Source organism: Carlito syrichta, unplaced genomic scaffold (assembly GCF_000164805.1).
Source record: "Carlito syrichta isolate Samal-C Ts95f unplaced genomic scaffold, Tarsius_syrichta-2.0.1 Scaffold59675, whole genome shotgun sequence".
Classification (NCBI taxonomy): Eukaryota; Metazoa; Chordata; class Mammalia; order Primates; family Tarsiidae; genus Carlito; species Carlito syrichta.
The window spans coordinates 60,449-77,169 of NW_007003771.1; the positions used below are offsets into that span (position 1 = coordinate 60,449).

The 16,721-nt window shown below is 50.3% G+C and overlaps 1 protein-coding gene across 2 annotated transcripts in view; it reads right to left on the reverse strand.

Annotated features, from left to right (window-relative positions):
- Positions 1-16,721, reverse strand: part of MPPED1 (metallophosphoesterase domain containing 1) — an 80,372-nt gene that overhangs the window by 44,154 nt on the left and 19,497 nt on the right. The gene's annotated exons all lie outside the window — the stretch shown is intronic.

Sequence of the window (16,721 nt, forward strand, 5' to 3'; positions counted from 1 at the left end):
GAGAGGCCAAGGTAGGAGGATTACTTGAGACCAGCCTGGGCAACATTAGCGAGACCTCAAAAAAAAATCAAAATATTAGCCGGGCATGGTGATGGATGCCTGTAGGCCCAGCTATGCTGGAGGCTGTGAGGCTGAAGCCCAGGAGGTTGAGGCTGCGGTAAGCCATAATCCTACCACTGCACTCCAGCCTGGGAGACTGAGTGAGACTCCAACTCAAAAAAAAGAAAGAGTTCTCATGGAGAAGCCTTGGAACAGGAAGCCCATACCTGGTTCCAACTCACCAGAAAATTCCCAGCAAGGATTTTACCAGCGTTTGACGAAGGGCCCTGGGTGAAAGTCATGGCTACAGGGCCAGGTGTGTGGCCCTTGTGTTACCCAGCAAATATTTTTTAAAAGGTTTCGCAGGTGCCTTCTGGCTACAGACAATCCATTTAAGGCGGGGGGAGGAATAACCCCTAGCAAAGTTCTTTGCCATAGCAACTGAAAAACATATGCAAAAATGATTGGCCAGGCTGGGTGGCTCTTGTAACCCAGCACATTGGGAGGCCGAGGTAAGAGGATTGCTTGAGCCCAGGAGTTTGAGACCACCCTAGGCAACATAGTGAGGCCTCATCTCTAAAAAAATTAAAATTAAAACCTGAAAGTTGAGAGCTTTTTGGTGACTGGGAGGCAGCGCCCAGCAGCTCTGCAACCATCACCGTGCCACAAAACGGATATATTGAATTATACCATAAACACTATGGACATCGTTTGGATTACCATGAGAAAAAGCGAAAGAGGCTCCAGAACGTTCAAAGAAGGTAGATGATTGGTCTGAAGGCTAAGCTCTACTATAAGTAGTGCCATGCTACAAAGATACAAATGAAAAAGACTATCAAGATGCATGAAAAGAGAAACACTAGACAAAAGGACGATGAAAGACTCCACAGGGAGCAGTACCCGCCTATTGGCTGAACAGCAAGGGACAGTCCAGAGCTGAAGCACTTCCCACTATGATTAAACAAAAATGAAAAGAGAGAGCGGGAAAATGGGAGGTCCCTTTGCCTAAAGTTCATGCCCAGAGAGAAACAGAAATATTAAAAGTTATTCGAAGGGGAAAGAGAAAGAAGAAAGCAAGAAAGAGGATGGTCATTAAAATCTGCTTTGCTGGAGATGGCGTTACAAGAAAACCACCAAAATATGAAAGATTTATTAGGCCAATGGGCTTACGTTTCAAGAAAGCCCAGGTAACACACCCTGAACCCTGCTTTGTGCCTGCCAATACCTGACATAAATAATTCTTCATCCCCACTATATACAACTTAGGGTGTCACTGAGGTCAGTGTGGACGAGCTGGGCCTTGTGACACAAGGAGGCGGAGTTATTTGAGGAAAATATGCCCAAATGGCCAACAATCCTGAAAACAACAGATACATAAATGCAGTTTTACTGGTTTGACAGCAGTTTCAAATAAGTCACTCCTTATAATTATTGAAGACTATACCCCACACGTCAGTCGGGAAAACCACCAAGACTGCGATGTTTCTGAATACTACCAAACAGCCTTACATGTCTGCAGTCATCAAAAGAACTGTTTATTAAATTGTAAAAAAAAAATTTAAATGATCCAGTTTTACAAAAGAAAAAAAGAATAAGAATAAAAGTTTCTATTGTCAAAGTATTTCTTAGTAAAGCCAGTGTCCTGAGGCTAAATAAGCATTTTTGGATGGTAGGATACACTAAAATAAAAGCATCTTGCCTCCTCTGCTTATCCATTCCTTCATTCCATAATCCTCTTCCTTGGCCCCATAATGACAGCTAGAAACAGAGAGGCCCCGTGACAAACCCCTTGTCCTGTGGCCTAGAGGGAGAAAGGCACACAAGCCACTGAGGATCCACAGTGGGGATGGTGTCAAGTCTTAAGGAGTCACAAACAGCAACGCTTTCTCCTTTCCTAGGACAGAAGTAAGGGAGGGTTCCGTGAAGACGGATAAGAGGGGGGCGATAGCAGAAACAGACACCGAGGCTAAACAGCCACTCCCCAGGCAGAGGAGAATGGCACCTGGCAGAAGCAGCCCACGCAAGAAGGCACAGAGATGGGAAAACACATACTTGACAACTGCCCAGACGCCCAGGGCGGACAAAGAGAAGGAGTGAGCAGCAGGCCAAGTGCCTGGACTCACCCAGGACACCATGGGGAACCTCTGAAGTGTTTTAAGAGGGGGCAGGGTGCACTGTCGTATCAATGAACAAAAAGCTTCTTTCAAACACCAATATGACAAATGTTAGTTTGGAAAGTGACTATTTTGAGAGGTTGGGATGTTACCAAAGAAAGCCTCGCTTTGTCAGCTCGATGCATCCCCTTCAGTGTCGTGGCTGTCAAACCAGCCCAGAATTAGCTCCAAACGGCCTTCCGCAAGCTCTCAGATCTTCATTTGCATCGAGCACACTCCAAAAGGTGTGAAATTCTTCTTTTTAAGAGAGATCAAAGAAACAAACCTATACACTTAAAAAATCTGCCTTTCTTTTAAAACAAATTTCAATGAACTGAATCCTAATTTTTAAATGCACGATTTAAAAAAAAAAGGAAGGCCTCCTTGGATGATATTAATAGTAATTAAAGCTCCCATCCGCTGAGCATCAGCTTTGTGCTGGGCACTTTAGATGTATTTATATAATAACCGCCACAGCAACGGCTGCATTTATTACGTGTTTGTCCCATGCCGGGCCCTATGATGAGCCCAGATCACCCACTGCCTCACTGAACCGTCTCGATAGCAGCCCCCTTTTTACAGATGAGAAAACTGAGGCTCAGAGAAAGGACATGACATGCCCAGGGCCAGAAAGCTGGGAAGAATGGAGCCAGGATCCAAACTCAAGGGGTCTCTCCAGGTCCATGTGCTTAAACAGGATTCCAGCTGCAATGTCTTACTCAATCCTCACAACAGCCCTCTAAAGCAAAGGTATGACCCCCACAGGTGAAGACACTGAGGCACAGGGGAGTAATGACTTCCTCAAGGCTGCACAGCAAGCATGTGACCAGGCAGGGCTGGGGAGGGGGTCAGTCCAGACCCCTCTCTCATTTCAGGATTTAAGCCAACCCAGAACCACAAATGCGGCCACATCATGGCTTCCTCTGAAACCCAGACAAGTCCTGTAACGCAGGGAGACTCCAGGAACACTGAGTGGGAGGAAGGTTGGCTGTCATCCTGGGACCTGTTTTCAAACGAGCTTCCAACAGGGCCATCCCTGGAAGCCTAAGGCTTACATCTGAGCAGAACATGACTGATCCCATCAAGGCAGGGTGGGGGGGCCTACCACCTGTGTACCCCCTCCCCAGAGTCACTGCTAGCACCCCTGCAAAGACCCCCAGGTCTTGTGAACCACTGACACCTAGTTGGGTCCTCCTCACCACTCCCCCCCAACCCGCTCTGTCTCATCACCTCCACCCTACCCACCCACCCCCCACCACAATCCCAGCTGCAGTTGCATCCACTGTCTTTCTGCTTCTAGAATGCACCACACTCAGAAGGGACAGAAACAATGAAGGGCTTACCCTGTACCTGCCATGAGCTTCTACTTCCCCTGCATCAACTGTCAGCCCTCCCAAAGGCCCTGTGAGAAACACCCTATTGTTTCTCCATTTTGCAAACATAAAACTGAGGTCCAGGGTGGCCAGGTCGCCCACCCAAGGCCACACATCAGGAAGCAACGTGGCCCAGCTCTGATTTCGATCCAAAGTCTGAGCTCTCAACCACATCCCCAGCATACGCGTGTGGCCCTCAAGGTCCCAGCTCTCTTACCCGCTGGGTGGTGGGTGAAGGAGTTCCAGGGTGCGGGGATGGAGTCCAGGCGGGAATCAAGGCAGGCAAAGGCCTAGAGTATCCACAGTCTGTGAGGGAACACACAATGCCCACAACGGGAACTCCCCACAGAGTGAGGGAATGAGCACAGTCCTTCACTTAACCGGTAAGGACACCAAGTGCCTACTGGGAGCAGGCGCTGTCCATGGTGCTGAAGACATGGCCATGCGCAGGATGCTCCAGCTCCCTGCCCTGGAGACCTTCAGGAAACCACGTCCCTGCATTGGGCCTCAGTAGCCTCATCTGTAAAGTGGGCACAACAATGTTCAGGACCCAGGCTGTCTGTTGCAAGGGAGAAGTGAGAAAACAGCATGAAAGTGCCTATAAGCTGTAAAGTGCTATCCAGAAGTCATTATTGCCATTAAGCCCTCCTATGATAGACATGGATATGACATGTTTTTTGAATATGAAAATGTAGGATGTTGGAAGTCCCTCTCTCCCATTAGCACCTTAAACAGGACTTTGTTTAGTTGATTATTATTCCCAACCATAAATGCCAAAACTGTCCCGGAAAGGAGGTATTTGCTTTTAAAAGGTGGAGGGGAGGTTTGGGGTGGGAGACTGTGGGAGATTTTCTGGATGGATATACTGGATATGCAAAGGTAGCTCCCACATTAAAAAAGACACTTTCGGGGTTTCTTTTCTAATTTTTAACTTTGAAAAGACAATAGACCTTGGGTTAGAATGCCGACTCCATCTTTCTTTGTTGGACGATGGCAGGCAAGTGCTTCACCTCTCTGGGCTTAGGCTCCTCGTCTGTAAAGTCGAGACAGTAACAGCAGACACCTCCAAAAGCTGTCCAGCTGTGTTGTTCAGTGTGGCAGCCATGAACTCCTTGTGGCTACTTATTTTCAAATTAATTGCAATGAAATAAAATACAAGAGTCAGTTTCTCAGTCACATTCACGGCACTTCCGGTGCCCAATATCCACATGAGGCAAGTAGCTACCATACTTGGCAGTGCAGGGATAGAGCATTCCCACCATCCCGGAAAGTTCTTTTGGACAGGGCTGGTGGAGGGCCCTGCTATTCAAAGTGTGGTCCCCAAAAGAGTCCTCAGAAGAGCCCAAGGGGCATCCCCAGGGAGCTCTGCAGAAATGCAGAATTTCATGCCCTCCAGAGACCTGCCTAAGGGATACGAAAAATAGGATGTCAAAAATTCCTGTAGCCCATCAGCAGCTTAAGCAGGACTTTGTTTAGTTGATCCTAATGCTATAAAGCTTACTCCTGACCATAGATACCAAAACTGTCTTGGAAAGGAGGTATTTGCTTTTAAAAGGGGAAGAGAGGCTTAGAATAGGAGGCAGTCAGGGATTTTCTGGATAGACAAAGGTAGTTTCCACATTAAAAAGGACATCTTAGGTATTAAAACAAAATTTTTTTAACTTTAAAAAAATAAAATTAGCCGGGCTTGGTGGCTCAGCCTGTAATCCCGCGCCTTTGGGAGGCTGAGGTGAGTGGATTGACTGAGCCCGCGGGTTTGAGACCTGCCTGGGCAGCGAGACCTCATCTCTACAATAAATCAAAAAATCAGCTGGGCATGGTGGCGCACGCCTGTAGTTCCGGCTACTTGGAAGGCTGAGGTGGAAGGGTCGCCGGAGCCCAGCAGGTCGAGGCTGCAGTGGCCGGGAGCGGCCACTGCACTCCAGTCTGGATGACAGAGTTAGACTCCAACTCAAAAAAATAAATAAAAATAAATAAAAAATAAAATAAAATCTCACATGCACTTTCACAAGATCTCCCTCCCCAGGGGACTCTCAGGCACTAACGTCTGAGAAGGGCTATTTGTGAGGATTGGGTGAGGGAGGGGCGGGGGAATAGACACCTCTCGAAATGGGGCAGCTCGGGTTGCCACTCCAAGTGGTGATCACACAGTCCAAACCAAACTAGCCACAGGGCTTCTGACAAAGTTTATGCTGAGTCCAGGTGCAAGAAGTGGTCAGGGGAAGATGGTACAGATAGGAAAATGATGGAATCTTCCAGACATTTCAGAAGTCTGTGTGCACACAGGGACAGAATATTTTAATTCTGTGCTGGCCAGGATTTTCTGGCTTGTTGATTATTCCTGTTTTGGAATAAAATCCAGTAAGAAGATACATTTTTTAAAACCCACAGGCTTATTTCCTATCCAAACACATCTCTCCACGTCTGTGAAAAAAGAAAAGCTGCATATCAGCAAGAAAAGCTTGCTTTCCCCAGTTCCTGAACTACCAACCAGCTATTCCTCCTGACGGTTCCACAGCCTTGAACCAGAGCTAGAGAGAAGATGCACTTGAGAGTGAAGAGGAAGGTTCATGGGGAACTCAGCAGAGCCTCAGACCACAGGCTGGGAACACATCCTGTCAGTCTGGGAGGAAGACGTCGCCGGCCTCCATTGTCCAGGAAAGTCACCTGCCCTCAGTCTCACTCCCGGGAGGCAGGTGAGCCATGAGTTAAACCTGCATGCTCTAACTTAGTCCCAGACTACCCCTGCACCCTGTTCTGTCTCCATTGTGTCCTGGCGTTTTCTTGTTCATCTCTCTCAAGTGGGAGTCTTGGTGGCTCTGCTGCCCACTGTATCCCCAGCATCTAGCACAGGGTGAAAAACAAGGTAGGCACTCCACAGATGTTTGTTGAATGAATGAATGATTGTAAACCAATGGCAAGTAGCAGTTCCAGCCTCGAACCCTTGGTTACCCTGCCCCCTTGAGATGGAAGTTCTGTGCTCTTCCAGCCCCTCACCTGTCCAAACACTTCCCAAACACCCAGGTCCGCCCAGGTCCGCCCCCTGTGCCACCTCCTGCAAGAAGCCCCCAAGCTCCCCCGCTTGCTCCTATCCCCCATCAGGCCTCTGTTTCTCCCACTTGTTCCCTTAGACACTCCTTGCTGGTCCTCACAGATGCCACAAACACTCCCAACTCGGAGCTGCTGCTCCTGCCTAGGACGGGCATGGCTGACACCCTCCACTCAACTATCTGCTCAAACTTCACCTCAGCAGAGGGCCCTGCTGCCCTATCCCTCTCTGTCCCCCTAGTCTAGCCCCTCCATATTTTGGCTGTTGGTCCACAGCCTGTCTTCTCCTCTACCCCAGAAAAGCAGAGACTTATTTTTTGTTCATTGCTGCATCCCCAGTGCCTAGAATCATGCCCAGCACATAAAAGGTGCTCAGTAAATATTCGCGGCGTAAATAAAAGTGCAACCTGGAAAACAAAGGTTGATGATAACTACTTTGAGGCAGGATTAACAACAAGTGAGGAGTGAACACCCGACAGCAAAGATACATACAAGACGGTAGCAAGGGGAACAGGGTAGGTGCGATCCAGGGTCCTTTGGGAAAGAACGGAGATGTTGATTAATTTTAGACTGTGTTAAGTCAGATATGCATATTAAAAATGTATGAGTAACTATCAAAAGAGAATGTAGAATTTCCAAACCAGTAGAGGGGAAAAAAAGGAACTTCAATCAATCCAACAGAAGGTGGGGGTGGGGGGAGAAAAAACACAAAATGAATGACAGACATGGACATGCTTTATATACTAGGAGACACTGAACAAATATTCGTTGATATTATTCACATAAAAAACCAAGGTCCTTCTAGCCCAGAAATAACAAGGACACAGGTCCAGTCCTTCAAGGTACCCACCGCTGAATGAGATGAATGTCAAAGACACCACAGGCGACAGACCAATCAGAGGAGCTGGAACATCTCCCAACAATCAGAGCCATTAGCCAAATGCATTATCCCTTTTCACTTTGGCTCCCAGGAAGCTCAAACCCCAGTTTCCCATTCATAATGTCCAAGTAGCTCTGGATATCTGGATTTTAATCATGTTAAAATTCTGGGCCCTCCCTCTGAACTGCTCTAATTTTTTTTTAACTCTGGCTTCTAAATTATCAATATTCTACCGATTTTGCTATTCTTGTTATTTTTATAAACCATCTCAAACCCTTTGACACAGAATACAAATAAGCAGGCAAAAAGCCCAACTGAACAACAAAATACACAAAATAAAGTCTTTCAGAGAAAATGCATCTCTATCTTGCTTACGCAGTTTTTAAAAGTGTTTTAATTTAAAGCAGAGATATTTAGAATGATGGTCTTAGAAAAAAGAAAATAAAACACCACTGCAGAACATGTTTGAAACACACACACACACACACACACACACACACACACCCCAATGGGTCTCATTTCATTTCCAAAGTTATTCTGTTGTAAATAGATAATTAGCACTTAAGCACACCTTTCAAGGGGTTTATACATTAACATGAAAATACTGTAATTACAGCTGGCCAAAATCACTCGACTACAACTTAGTTCTAGATTTTTTCATCTTTATTAGAAGTTAATTTCCTTCCTTTTAGCCCCTAAATCACGATTTGGCTTTGTGAAGAATGTTTTTGATGAAGAATATAGAAAATTGATTGTTTAAATGAATACCCAACCTCTGCTGCCGAATTCGTCCATCTTATATCTGAGCATGTCTCCGGCTCCCTAGATGGCCATGCTGTTTCTCCAGCCACATTAGCCAAAATCCCTTGACACTCACTGACTTCCGATCAGAGAGTGCCAGAGATGACATGAGGCCCCCGGGGTTTAAAAAATACATATTTTTTTTAGATATTCAATCTTAAGACTTTGCAAGAATAGTGACATGTTTCTGAAAATGTCAGCAACAGGCCACTGTGTCCCACTAATGAGCAAAGGAGCTGGAACCCATTTTAAGTCTACTATACACATTCAGCATGGAATACTGTTAGCTCTTTAAAAAAAAAAAGTTGTATTTTTTTTTAAAGTCAGGGTCTCACTGTGTTGCCCAGACTAGAGTGCAGTGGCATAATCACAGCTCTCAGCCGCCTCAACCTCCTGAGCTCAGGAGATCCTTCTGCCTCAGCCTCCTGAGTAGCTGGGACTGCAGGTGTGAGTCATCACATCCAGCTAATTTTTTTATTTTTTGTAGAGATGAGGTCTCACTATGTTGCCTACACTGGTCTTGAACTCCTGGTTCAGCCTCCTGAAGTGCTGGGATTAAAGGCATGAGTCACTGCACCTGGCCTGGTTGGATTTTTTTTTATTGAAGTGGCCACATCACAAAACTTGCCTTTTCTTTTCCCGTCCCTTAACAAATATTGTTGAATGCCCATGTAGTGCCAGGCAGCTGGGCCCCGTGGATACCACCTCCCTCACCCCGCACCCCACACCTCCCATCAGCAAATCCTGTTGATTTCACCTCGAAACCAGGGTCAATCCCCTACTGCACCCAGTCCCTGAGCCACCTCCAGGTCCAGCCCAAGCTATCCTGGCCTCTCGCCAACACCTGCACCAACCTCCTCTGGTGCCCCAGCGTTCTCTCCTGCCTGTTGCAGTCATGCTCCACTCAGAAGTCAGAAGGGTCTTTCAAAACCCAGAACCAGACCTTGTCCTTCGCTTTAGCCTGGGAGGCCCTGACAGTCAGCAGACCCAGGTCTCACTCCCTGTCCTCCCTGCCAGGCTTATATGAGGAAACCTTCCACCCCAGTCACTATCACCTCACCCTGTCCATTGATCTGATTCATTGATCGATCACCTAAAATGATGTTGTCTATTTACTTTGCTTACTGTTTACCACCTGTCACCGCATTCGTCCTTGGGCCCATGAGGGCAGGGACACTTCCACTTCTGTGCCATCATCACTGAGTCTCCAGCACCAAACCAGTGGATGTGGTAGGCTCCCCAAGACTCATGTTGACTGAGATGAGGGCAGACCACCCCCCTCCCCCCTGCAGCAGTCACAGCCTGGAAGAGGCGAACCCCTGCCAACCCACACCGGGGCTCTGACACCAGAAGGCAGTGGGCCTACAGGGCCTTGAGCACATGGAGGGGGCTGGGCTAACACACAGTCCATATGTGGTCTCATCCAATTGGAGTGGACACTTGGCAGGGGAGAAAGGAGGTCAGTTGGCTGGTGAGGGACAGAAGTGTCCCCAAGTCCCCTGACCCCAAGAGTCACACGCCCTGTACCGGAGAGAGATGTCAAGTCCTGACATGGCCAGCGTGAGACCTGTCAGACCTCTCACCCCCGGAGCCTAAAGCTGCTGGCACCCCTGGCTCTTGCGGCCGTTCCCAAAAAACTCCGGCCCCACCCACAGGGCAGGCGAGTTGAATGGCTCCCCACCTTGGAAAGCAGCTGGTGACACCTAGGGAAACCCTTGCCTGGGGTGTGCCCCAGAGCAGTCCCAGTAGGGAGGGGACTGACCCCTGTGGATGGTGTGATGCCCACTGGGAACATTCTGCAGCAGTCAGAAGGGTGGCAAGATCTCATGGGGCCCATGTGAGGATAGTGAGAAAGTAAGGCCAGACCCACGGATTAGAAGTGCTTGGCAAAAAGAGGGGGACACACATGTCCTGTTTGTGGGTAGGAAGGTGGAAGAAGGGAAGGAAAAAATACCCCAAGGAAATGAGACCAAGGCAGAACCCTGCCTAGAGAAGAGAGGAGGCAGGAGAGCATCTGAAAAACTGTTCCCCACAATCAAAATGTCTGTGCCTGTGAGCTGCCCCTGCTCCTGCAAGGGAAGGGAGGCCGAGGCCTCACCTGCCCCTTCCTGAGCCCCTGATCTCCACCTGGAGGCCTGGACAGAGAAGGTGCCCGTTCCACCCAGCAGCGGGCGCCCTTGAATTGAATCACAAAGAGACGAAACGACCGCATGCAGCCCGTGTCTAGTCAAACCCCCACGGCCCACGGTCTTCCACATGGCGGCAAATGAGGCAGGAACTAAAGAAACTGCCTTGAAATGAATCCTCCACTTTCTTTTCTCTCCCTTCCTCCTGCACAGATTTTAATTAAGGGTTTACTTGCAAAAGACCTCGCTCTATTTGACGAAATCCTTGGACCCCTTTCATATTGTCTTCTGTATCGCATTGTGGTAGGATGCCAGTACAAAGTTAATTATAACTTCCAAATACTCCATTCCCAGCCCTCCTCTTCCTCCCTGCCTGATTCTGCTAGGGGTAGTGCCACTTAATTAGCTGGTTCATCGTGTGCTTTACAGACTGCACCACACTTTATTCAACAAACACTCACCGGGCACCCCCTGGTGCCAGGCTGGGCTGGATTTTGAGAACTCCTGCTAACCGGGATGTGGTCATGGCCGTGAAGGGGATCACAGGATCCTGCAGGCTGAAGGGGAGCCCAGCAGGTCACTCCACGGCGCCTCAGGGGGTGGCATAAGAAGGCGGAGAGGATGGCAGGCAGGACAGACAACAGCAGGGCCAGAATAAGAATAGATGGCATCAGCCTCAGAGGGAAGAAAACGGGGTACAGGAGCTCTAGTTGGAGGGCCCCAAATGCTACCCTGAAGCTCTGCATCTTACTACAGACCCCCTGGAGATGGGACAGAGGCTTGGGAGTTCCATTTGGGACAGAATGGGTCTGAAATCCTGGCAGACACCCAGGAGGAGGTGTTTTGTAAGAAGACTGAACACTCTGGCTGGATCTCAAGGGGAGTTCTGGGCTGTGGGGAGAGATGGCGGCGTTCTGCAGGTCTGGGTGGAGCAAGAACTGGGGCATCTGAGTGAATATTGCCTGGAAAGATCTGGAAAGAAGGTGGCTGAGAGGCCCAAAAATGAACCCTGGGAGGAGCCCCCTTCAGTGGGCAGGAGGAAAATGAGGAACAAAAGAAGGAGATGGAGAAGGAGCTCAGAGGAGGAGGCGGGATAGAGGCTGGGGAGGGAGAAGCCACCACAGGCGAGCCGACATCTAGCATCAGGTTCGAAGGCAAGGTGGGCAAGTACAGAGCCACCTTCAGCCTCTGAGCGGCCCCTCCTGAGGGCAGTGCAGGGTCCACGGGCTGCAGGGGCTGGGGGATGGCAGTGAGGGCTGTGGAAGCTGCAGGCTCCCAGTGCCTGGGGGAGGGGGGAGGGGGGAGGAGGCCAGCCTGGCACCTGCCAGTCACAGAGAGGGTGCTTCCTGGCATCTTGCAGATCCCAGCTCATGAAGTGACAGTTCTGGTGGGCACAGCTGTCACTCAGAGATAGCAGAACACAGGACTGGCGTTCTTGCCTTGGGGAAGACGTGGGTGGTGTCAGGGCCTCGGGGTCAGTCGCCACCTTTGCAGCTGGCATCCTGGGACCGTGCTGCTGGGTGCTCAGCATCCCTGGCCTCCAAGGGCCGGGGGTGGGGGGGCCTGCACACCCACCCAGCACATCTGACCCCCTTGATCAGGTCCAGTCACCTACTGGCCCCAGCTCCTAGCCCTGTCCTTGAGACTTCAACTCAGCCTACGTCCCCTGTCTCAGATGGCTGCCCAAGTCAGCAATGGCCCATACTGGTCTGTGTCACAGCCCTGCCCTCCTTGAAGGTCCCACTTACTGGTGTGCCTCCCGGCGGCATTCAGCCCATGCCCTGCCCTGCTGGGGACACAGTGACCGGCTCACAGTCGCTGTGCATAAGTGCGGGTCAGTACACCTCTGTCCAGGGCCCCCAGGCTGATGACTGGCTGGCACTGGGCATGAGGCGCCAACCCTGCCCTCCCGGGGTTGATGGTCTAGGTGGGAGGCAGACCACTTGCTGCCTCGAGGTGAGGGCCACCTCCAAGGCCTGGACCGGTAGTTCTAGGTATACAGAGAGGGGGGAGAGCAATTCTGCCCAGTGGAGGCTACATAGGGAGCAACGCTGAGGGCTAAGTAGCAGAGTCTGAGCACAGACCCAGGATGGAAGCTTGTTCTACCGGTGCAGACGCAGGGTGGCCACAAGAAAACAGTGCTGCTAATGCTGAAGTCAGGTGGTAGGTCTGTCTGTTGTGTGGGGGGCCAAGATCTGGGAGAGGCAAGCTTTGCACCATGACAGTTGCCACTTCCCCAGGACTCCCCGAACGGCACTAAATGCGGTATGGGAACATTATTCTTCAGTCCTCCCAATAACTCCATGGGGTAAGTAATTATCCCCCATTTTACTGATGAGGCACAGAGAGGTTGAGAGACCAGGCTAAGGTCACAGAGCAAAGACAAGGAGGAAGCAGGCATGAAATCAGATCTGCTTGGCCTCCCGGCACCAGCACTGAACCCTCTGGCTGTGAGCTCCCGGTGACCGGCTGGCCATCATGTCGTTAGCTGTGGAGGAGTAAGGGACTACCAGCATATTTGCCATTTTCAGCAAGTTTCGCTTTTCCTTTCACTCTTTATAGCTGGAGAACATGTCCTCAGCAAGTTTTAGCTGCTTCCTTGATACTGACAAATCAAGCTGGCATCTGTATTTCACGAATATATTTGGGGTATTAATGGCCAAAGGGAAAGAGGGTCGGCTCGGAGGGGCCCAGTCATCCCAACCCAGCCCCCTGCAATGAACACAGACCAGGACGGAAGCCTGTAAACGGCCAAAGCACGGGCACCACTCACAGCCCAGCCGCGAGCGACAAGCCTGACAGCAGCTTAGAGTCTGCGGGAATCCAGTCACGCATAGTCCCGGTTACGTGCCTAATCTTGTCTTACATGTGGTGGGTCTTTATTAATTTTTAAAATCTCCTTTGGAGGTGGCCCTTGGAATATGATTTTAAATGCTTTCCATAAGATCAATGAACGGGAAAAAGCAGGTTGTGAATTTCAAATCTGTAACTGTCTGATCTGGGAGAAGGGGCTGGGCCAGTGGGGGGGAGAGGGAAAGTGCAGGTCTCGCCAACCTGGGGAAGGGGCTCATGGGACCTTCTAGGTGACCGGATGATGCCAGGATTGACCCCAAGCCAGCGCTACCCCCACTCGCCTCCCGGGACACACTTTACCACAGACACACAATGAGCACTGCCTTTATTGGAGACCAATATTTGAGAACAATACATATCCCTCCTCATGGAAAATCAGTGTGGGGGGGATCTGATCCCACCACCCAGACATCAGTTCTGGAACATTCTGGAGTCTTTGACCTCGCCGCGTCTACTCTGACTCTACAATCCATAACGGCCTTCGGAAAATATTTCCAAAGTGTGTCCTCTTGCACTTAGAATCAGCCCCATACCCCTGGCCCTGGCCCACAGCCCAGCGCCTGCCCTCCTGCTCACACTCTCCTCCCTCAACTCTCCCTCTGCCGCCACCACACCTAGATCTGTATGAGGTTGTCTCATCCTCACCCTCAGGCCTAGCTCAGTGCTAATTCCTCAGGGAGGCCCTCCATGCCCACCCAGCTCAACAGCCATCACCACACATCCCTGGGGTCGGTCCTTTGCAGACCCTGTCACGCTCTCTAAAGGTTCTCTTATTACCTCTGGATCACCACTGGTTCCCCATCACCAGGCTGAGCAGGACTTCACATCCTCACTGTCACCCCAGGGCCTGGGACACGCCAGGCACCCATCTGGCTGTCGGTGAGGTATAGTAAATGGATGAGGGAATATTTCCTTCCAGTCTTTTTTCTCTTCACGAATCGGGCAGGGGAGCTGTCGATAGCTGAGATCACATGTCAACATTTCTCAGAAACCCCACAGGCTGTCTGTCACACCCATGCTGTCCTGTCACCTTCCCTGCCAACTCAAATTCAATGTTCAGGTCCAATGTCCTTTTCCTGTGGAACCATCCGATACCCTTACCCCTAGCCAGGGGAACCCTAACCTGGCAAATGCAAATTCATGGGGCCAATAATAACATTTACATAGCACTTTTTTTTGAGTCGGCGTCTCACTCTCTCCCAGGTTGGAGTGCAGTGGCACGGTCACAGTTACTGCAGTCTTGACCTGTTTGGATCAGGCAATCCTTCCACCTCAGTCTTCCAAGTAGCTAGAACTACAGGCGTGTGCCACCACGCCTAGCTGGTTTTTCGTTTTTTTTTGTTTTTTTGTTTTGAGACAAGGTCTTACCATATTGCCCAGGCTGATCTTGAACTCCTGGACTCAGACAATCCTCTTGCCTCAGTCTCTCAAAGTGCTGGGATTGCAAGAGTGAGCCATCGCATCTGGCTTACACAGCACTTTATAGTTTACAAAACTTCATTATTTCCTCAATCTCAACAGAGCCTTAAAACAATGGAGGCAAGGCAAGGAGAGTCTGACCACCCCCAAGCAAAATGAGGCCCAGAGAGGTCACACGGCTATTGATGTCACCCAGGCAGGAAGCTGATCCGGGGTATCTGGCCCCAAACAGCATAGTCCTTTACTTCCAGTCAGAGAGGTAAGAAGAATGAGAGACAATACAGAAAAGATGCTCCAGGAGGTCCATTGGCCTGGGTTTGAACCCCAGTTCTGCCACTTACTAGCTTTCCAGCTACTTGGAAGGCTGAGGTAGCTTCTCTGGGCCTTGATTTTCTCCTCTGTAAAATGGGAGTGACAATAGCTCCGGCCTCATTCCATTGCCAGAAGGATTAAATGAGTTAGCAAGACACACAAAGGGTATAACCAGCGCCCGGCACCTACTAAATGCTCAATAAACACAAGCTCTATGTAAAAGTGCACTCAGCCAGATGCACCTAGGGAGGGAGTGCACAGTCCATCTCTCACCCATGATCCCCAAACCCTGGGGACCCAAACCACTGGCCAAGGGAGGTGATTCTCACTCCATGCAGGGTGAGTTCCTAGCATGCAGGCTGCGAAGGGACTTGCATGACACAGCTCTTAGTCATACCCTCACTCCTGTGCAGACACCTTGCCACTCAATCAAGGATGGAGGGCAGTTGCTCTCTTAGACTAAAGCCCACCCCACTCCCGTGACACTCTTTCAAGCAGCAAAGGGGAGAGGCCCAGGGCAAAGGAAGCTTTTGTAGGAGGAAGACCCCTTTGTAAGTTCTTGTTTTTCACCCATCATAAACCAGGCAAATAAAAAATCAGCCTAACTACAAGTGCAAATTATGAAGAAGGTTTCCCCCCCCAGGGCACACCGTTCTCACCTCCGTTCAGCTGCAGGTAGAGAGAGCTTTCGAAAATGCCCATCTCCACGGGTTGGCCCTCCCAAGCTAAAACTGTTTCCTGGAACCCCCTACCTGCTGAATCACAGTCACACCCCACCCCTCCTTACAGCCCCATCCCTTGTGCCTCCTCCAAACCCCCCTGCTATAGCCAAAACATGCCATTCCTCCCTGCAAGTGTCCCCCAGCACACCGTGGCCTGAGTTATTCCCTCCTGAAATCCTCCTTTTCCTGGGCAAACTCCCAACTCCTGTGTGGAGGCCCAGACCCACAGTCAACTCCTCCGAGAAATTTTTCCCATCCCAGAGAAAGCCATAACCAATCCCTGCATGCAGATCCCAGAGTCCTTGGTGCCCATGTCCACTGCTCGTGAAATTGTTTGGTTCAACTCCCTCCACAGTGATGGGCACATCATAGACCAGTCTGTATGTCAGAGATAGTCCCCACCCTGAGAACCTCAGTTCTCCTCTGTCAAACAGAGATGCAAATAGTACCCACCTCAAGCAGCTATTCCCAAATTCAGCAAGGCACAGGTGGTAAGGAGCCTGATACCCTGTGTCTGGCACAAAGCAGGGGCTTGGCCACAGGGACTCTGGCCTCTGCCTTAAAAACTCTGTGTCTGGCCTCTTGACTCAGCCACGCAGAGCCTCATGTTTTCTGAGACCCACAGCAGATGGAATAAGAAGCCTCTCTGGGTGAAGAGCCCCACTCCTGGGAGGCAGCCCAGACCCGGAGGCACGTCAGCCAGGTGAGAGGCCTGGGGCTGGCCCTGCGGGCACCCTGGTCCCCCAAGCCTTCATTCCTTCAGCCTAAATGGGTCCCTCAATTAGAATCTCCGGTTTGAAAAATCAATATTTAAAGCCCTCAGCCTGCCAAGCAGAAGGAAAGGCCTTGCTTGTAAATATTTGCCTCGCCTGGCAGAGCCGGGCCCCTGGCTCACTGCGGCTGCCCTGCCTCGCTCCTGGCCCTCTGTTCGGCAGCTCCCAGCCAACTGCGCAGCGGGACGCCCCTGGGGAGGCAGAAGGGACCGTCTGGCAGCC